Source organism: Vicia villosa, linkage group LG1 (assembly GCF_029867415.1).
Source record: "Vicia villosa cultivar HV-30 ecotype Madison, WI linkage group LG1, Vvil1.0, whole genome shotgun sequence".
Classification (NCBI taxonomy): Eukaryota; Viridiplantae; Streptophyta; class Magnoliopsida; order Fabales; family Fabaceae; genus Vicia; species Vicia villosa.
In genome coordinates, this window is record NC_081180.1 from 104,812,799 (window position 1) to 104,819,987 (window position 7,189).

Sequence of the window (7,189 nt, forward strand, 5' to 3'; positions counted from 1 at the left end):
GATGAAGTGAAACTCTGGGTATGGTGAGGGTTCAGTGGCTGCATGATCATCCTCTCAACCTCCTTTTTAGCAAGGTGAGTCCTTAGTTAGATACCTTGGGGAATTTGTATGCAAGGGTTTATGTTGGGAATTGGGGTTTGAGTGATAATCCATATTGCATGTGATCAACTTGCTAAATTGATGAGTATATGTTGCATGTTGATGATTATGAATATATGTGTGATATAAAATTTTTGGGACTGTATTGGTAGTGCAGGGGTTTCATTATAGAGCATTTGGGACTGTTATAGAACCCTTAAAATGCAGAAAATTGATTCTGCTTCAGGGTAATCGGTTACTGGCATTTGGGTAACCGGTTACTCTGTGTAAATTTGCGTTTTTGGGCATTTTTCATGTCAGTAACCGGTTACTGGCTTCTGGGTAACCGGTTACCCTGGGCAAAAGTGCAAAAATCAGCAAACTTCGGAAATTCGTAACTTTCGGCTCGGGTATCGGAATTGCGCAAACTTTATATCGTTGGAAAGCTAGCGACGTGTACTTTCTAATAAAATTGGTCCCCAAATCAGAATGCTTGATTTAATTATATTTTAACCCAACTTAGTGTCTTGTCGAGTGAAATTGAATCTTGTTATTTTCCCCCGAGAACAGTTTCGTTCCGTAAAGGGAACCAGATGTCTCCTTAGTCACGTGAGACTTGTTTAATTGGTATTTAAACATGCTATTGTCATATATGAACATGGATGTGGTAATTTTAATATGTGAATTATGCATGATTAGAATGAATTAATCTCATTGCACTTTATTGCTACATTATGTTGAAATATGAATGCCATATTGTGATGAGACATGAATATATTGTTGATGCCCGTTGTTTCGGTTAAACAATTGGGATCGTGTGCTTGTGTGATTGGCGATTGATGCGTGTGTATGCTTGAATCGAAGCGGGCCGGGGGCTAGGTTGCGTTATGTCCCGGGCTTTGTGATCAATGGGACAGCCCCGATCATGTGATCTTGGGCTCACACCTGAGCTACCGTTGCAGTGTGCTTGTGAGGGTCTTGAGGCATTTTCCCACTTGGCGTTAACACACTTGCGTGCTCGGTATGGTGGCGTTATGCGGCTAAGTAGGCCTACGCATAACAGGTAAACCATCTCTAGTGGTGCCATGTAGGCTACATCACTAGGCTTTCGCCCGATGGACCCATGTGTCAAGATGGCGTATTGTACTCGGCGTTAACACATGTGCGTGAGGATGGTTAATGGGACAATGACGCCAATTAGGCTAAGGTCATATCGCGGCCATTTAGGCCTGTGCGAACCCGTCTAATCATCTTGCGGTGTGCTTGTACAAGTCTCTTGACAATAGGCATGGGCGTGATTCATCGAGGGTGTGTTTTATAACCTAGTCGAGGCATTAACGCGCTTCTGGATTCCCCGTACATGGGTATGGGTTTTAGCATACGTGTTTGTATACTTGTGATATGATGAGTCCTATGGTGGATGATTCCTTGTTTTCTCCGTACTTGTATCGGATGTGAGGATAAACCCCGAATCAATGGTGGATTCGGTTTTGTTGATGCATGTACCCTGTAGAACCGAGTGGACCCATAGGATAGGAGGACTCACTGAGATTTAGTAATCTCACCCCAATCAACTTATATTTTTTTCAGGTGCAGTTTAGTAGTGTTTGGTCAGTAGCAGGTTTGGACTGAAGACTTGGAAGTGATGACGGCTCGGAGACCTCGTATGATCTCATCTTTCCGCTGTGCAGATCCATTGAAGATACATGTTTGTAATTCTTAGTAGAATATTATGTTGTATTTTATATGGATCTTTCTATAACAATGGCTTTTGTATGTACTCAATATCAATTTTAACGTTTCATGCATAATATACTAGTCAGTTATGTATGGGGCGTTACAGTTGGTATCAGAGCAGGTCGATTCTCGGCCGAGCCATGAGACATCACTAGCAATTCCTTTTCCTTCTCTCAAGTGTGCGTTGCTAGCCTGATTTTACTGAAGTCTCACTCAGTTGTTGAACTTGATCAACTCATCGACTGAGTGCGAGACAGTAGAATTACGGCAGAGCCGCCACGAGGACTCGTAAGACCTGCAAGGTTGTGAACCTAAGTTGTTGGAGTGAGATGAGTAATGAATTGTTGGATGTTGTAAGTGGGAAATATTGGAGTTGTCAGGATTAAGAGGAGCGTTTGACGCAAAGAAGTAATACCCGAACTACGAAGGTGTGGATTGAGACAGCTAGAACCCCCAGGATTTTGATTGGACGAAGTAAAATTTCTCTAAGTCTTGGTAATAGCAAGGAAAATCCAAATAGGATTGAGTAGGAGCCTTGTAAGTGAGATTCTCCGAAGGTGTTGAGCTGGGAATTAGTAGGATTCAGTACTGATGATGTTGCTGGTGTTAAGTATGACGGGTGAGCTGATAGGACAGAATGACCCCTGGAAATGCGAATAGAAGAGTTAGACCTTTCTGATTGTGCAGGTACGGACAATAGTTGGATGGACGGAGTATTAGATCCTGATCCAACTTGAAGCACCCTAAGCGAGAGTAGTTTCCTAGTAAGGGTTGGTGGAATGTACGAGCGTGGTAGCTTACGATTAGGTGAGGCTTGAATACCCGGTCGATAGAAGAGGATGTGTATTTCTGTTCTCATCATTTTATATTTAAGTTCTAGAACTACGCTAGATGGAATATGAAATGATGTAGAAGCGTGAAATGCAGTGACCTAAGTTCTTGTTAGTTGTTGTTCGTCTGACCCCGAGTGAAGCCATAGAACTACACTTGACATTGGGCGTTCAGGCGAGTAAGAACTAAGATCTATCTGGAACGTCAGTAGGATGATCGCGGTTGAGTTGGTTGTTAGGAACCATAGTATTCCTATTTGGACTGAATTACCCTTGGAATCTCATGCATGCGTGGGACGAGTGGGTACGCGCACTGCATGGTAATCCGAAGTTGAACTTCAATCTTCGTGCTTGGCGTTTTGGCCTTCCGAGTAAGTAACCTTGATGTGTAGCACTCTTAGGTCTTAGCATCCTGAGGAGTGTGATTCGAAAGACTTGAGGAACGATGAACCTATTGGAGGTCTGTTCAGACACTTGTCGGTTGTGACTTTAGGATACACGTGGATATCGTTATACGCCACAGAGGTAGGTTACCTGGGTACATGGTCTCGGAGTTGGACCACCATGTTGGTACTACCAGACGGGTATAATGCCACAGTATCACTATCGTGCACAAGATGCGTGAGTCATCCTTTTTCCGACGTGTGTGAGACAAGGGTGATCCGAAGCTCAAGGTAGAATTCTGATGTGATACTCATGAGACGCAAATCCAGACTCTCATGAGGTATGTGGGATGAGAATCCATATGTCGCGCTCGATAGTAGAGGAATAACTAGGCAGGCGATGGTGAAATGGATCAAAATCCAATACTATACTTATGGAGACTCTGAGTGGTTGTGATCGCGTGAGTTAGTATCAAATTGTACCTTGGGGACGTTCTCGTTTCATGAAGTGTTAAGTTGGCAATTTTGCATGAGTGTCTAAAGGGGGACTCATGTGCGGTCATGATATCCTGGTCAGCATGGTGAGTGGCTATCATGTACCATTGGCAACCGACGATGGAATATTTGAATTGTATCTTGGATCGGCTCGATGTGTGATGTGTCTGGTAAGGTGTCGCTAGATACTCTGAGTGGAGAAGTGTTAATCTTGGTAGAGCATGAACATTTTGGTTTGAGAACTGCTAAGGAGTTTATAAGAGAGATCTTCGAAGTGCAAAGTGCAATTTCTTGCATTGTGGCTACACTCTAACTGTTAGAAGCACCGCAATGAAGGATGCAGCCGCCAAGGAATTTAGTTCAGAGGTGGAACAAACATTAGATGACTGTGAGAATGGAGTATGGCTATGGGGGTATTGTTATATCAGTAAGTCGCACGAGTTATCAGAGGTGATACTACGCTAAGAGAATGAAGGTGTATGGTTGGGTAAAAGTTGTGTAGAAATGCTAGAGTTATCATGAGCTGCAGTACGTCGTGAAGGGTTCGACATACCGGTTGAGCCACAAGATTTGTTGAAATGACAGACGTAACGGTTATACACTATGAAAATCAGTAACGAAGGACGATTTCTAAGTCAATGAGCATTTGGGTTTCAATGTCCTGAAGATGAAACGTGTACCTAAGTTGTGGTAGATGAACTATATGGAATGGCAGAGTAAGTAGAAGCTTGATTCTGGAAAGTACGCAACTTCAAAGAGTAGTAGTCGATGATGGATGTATATAGAGTTCTGGCACGTGTTGTAATTGGACGACTGTAGATAAGGAATTATTGTGTATTAATGGGAACTAAGTGAATTATGGATATAACGTGACTCGGAGGATTTCAAGTTGTGTGTGGCTTGTTGGAATCAGAGTAGCGCAACAGATCAAGGGAGAATCAGATAAGTCAGAGGTAGGAATGAATGGACTATTTGTAGGATTTTATGTTGGGATGAAAGTATCTTCCTAAGGGAAATTGTCGAAGCAGCGTTTCGTTCATTCCAGTCACTCGAGGATCCACCATAAACTCGAGAGGTGTTGTCTATGGGCCAACTTGGAAATACTTTTTGTGGATGGCATGCAGTCCGACGTTCGTAGGTCACCAGTTTAGCTTGCAAGTCACAAGGGTTGGACTGAGTATCAGACCATCGAAATACTGAAGGCTAGAGAGGACATTCAGTTGGCGCAAGTTCTTTGTGGTTATGCCTTGTGTACTATGATTGTACAGGAAGACTGGTACAATGGTTACAGGTCAGTTGTTGAATTTCGTCTCTTATCAGTAGAATCTTGTGCGAAGTTGTCGAATGTCAAGGCTATAGTTGCAAGATGATTACACCTTCGCGGTTTACGGTGACAGTTGTTATGTCTAAACTGGAGTAAGGGTTAAAGTAAGAAGATTCAGTTGTATAAGTAAAGGTAAATATGGAACCATCATCCTAAGACTTTGGGAACCAGAGGTTAAGATCAAGGAATTTGAAGATCACCTAATGACATTGTATGGACTCGAGTGGGGAATAACTTGAAGTGTTATCACGGAAGCAACGTTGTGGCGGTAATTCTCAAGTGGGAAGTAATTCAAGGAGCTGAGTGAATCAGTAATGTTTGTTGAACGAGGTTGAACACACCAGAGAATGAAACGAAGGATATCCGACATGAGTGGATTATTAGAGTTTTTGAAGTTCTGGAGATTCAGTGCATAGCAGTGAAGGTCAAGGACCCTGGAAGGATCTTTCCCCAGATATGTCAAGACGAAGTATCTGGATAGACGTGTTGCTTGAGAGTTAAGGTTCTAATTATGCAGAGTGGAATGCAAGTGCTGGCAGATTGTATTTCCTCTGGTGGAGCTATGCTCAAGCAGAGTCATAAGGCTATTCGTACAAGGAGTGTAAGGAACATTCATCCCCTTGTCAGGAGAGATGTGAACAGTTTGTTTTCGTGGTGATCGAAAAGAATTCGAGGACGAATTCTATTTAAGGGGGGGAGAATGTAATACCCCGACTCTCCGACACTGGTAATTATCATTAAATTGGTTAATTGATAATTAAAATGCACTTTGGTCTTAGTCCATATCATCTAAGCACAATTGTATTAGAAGTCTTAAGAGAGGCAATGGAATTAGTTAGAATCCAACTAAGTGGCATATTGGTAATTACCACTTAGTTGGAGGGCATAATGGACATTTGTCTCTAGGTTGCATGGGAACATAAGGTCATGTTTGGTGGTAGAGTCATGCAAGTCAAAATTATGAAGGAAAGAGAGAGAAGAGCCTAAGAGAAAAAGGAGAAAGAAGCTCATATCTCCATTTTCGCACACCATGGACAGCACCCACAAAACAGGTCATAACTCCTTGCTCATAACTCCGATTGTATCGATTCTGGTCCCATTGGAAAGCTAACGAAATTCTCTTCAATTTGCATATAAGGTTCATGTTTATAGCTTCTGTTTTGAAGGAGAAAAACGAGTTTGAAATTGGGAAATGCATGCTGATTGTGTGTTAAAGAGTGGATACGGGTTTGATGGAGATGAAGTGAAACTCTGGCTATGGTGAGGGTTCAGTGGCTGCATGATCATCCTCTCAACCTCCTTTTTAGCAAGGTGAGTCCTTAGTTAGATACCTTGGGGAATTTGTATGCAAGGGTTTATGTTGGGAATTGGGGTTTGAGTGATAATCCATATTGCATGTGATCAACTTGCTAAATTGATGAGTATATGTTGCATGTTGATGATTATGAATATATGTGTGATATAAAATTTTTGGGACTGTATTGGTAGTGCAGGGGTTTCATTATAGAGCATTTGGGACTGTTATAGAACCCTTAAAATGCAGAAAATTGATTCTGCTTCAGGGTAATCGGTTACTGGCATTTGGGTAACCGGTTAATCTGTGTAAATTTGCGTTTTTGGGCATTTTTCATGTCAGTAACCGGTTACTGGCTTCTGGGTAACCGGTTACCCTGGGCAAAAGTGCAAAAATCAGCAAACTTCGGAAATTCGTAACTTTCGGCTCGGGTATCGGAATTGCGCAAACTTTATATCGTTGGAAAGCTAGCGACGTGTACTTTCTAATAAAATTGGTCCCCAAATCAGAATGCTTGATTTAATTATATTTTAACCCAACTTAGTGTCTTGTCGAGTGAAATTGAATCTTGTTATTTTCCCCCGAGAACAGTTTCGTTCCGTAAAGGGAACCAGATGTCTCCTTAGTCACGTGAGACTTGTTTAATTGGTATTTAAACATGCTATTGTCATATATGAACATGGATGTGGTAATTTTAATATGTGAATTATGCATGATTAGAATGAATTAATCTCATTGCACTTTATTGCTACATTATGTTGAAATATGAATGCCATATTGTGATGAGACATGAATATATTGTTGATGCCCGTTGTTTCGGTTAAACAATTGGGATCGTGTGCTTGTGTGATTGGCGATTGATGCGTGTGTATGCTTGAATCGAAGCGGGCCGGGGGCTAGGTTGCGTTATGTCCCGGGCTTTGTGATCAATGGGACAGCCCCGATCATGTGATCTTGGGCTCACACCTGAGCTACCGTTGCAGTGTGCTTGTGAGGGTCTTGAGGCATTTTCCCACTTGGCGTTAACACACTTGCGTGCTCGGTATGG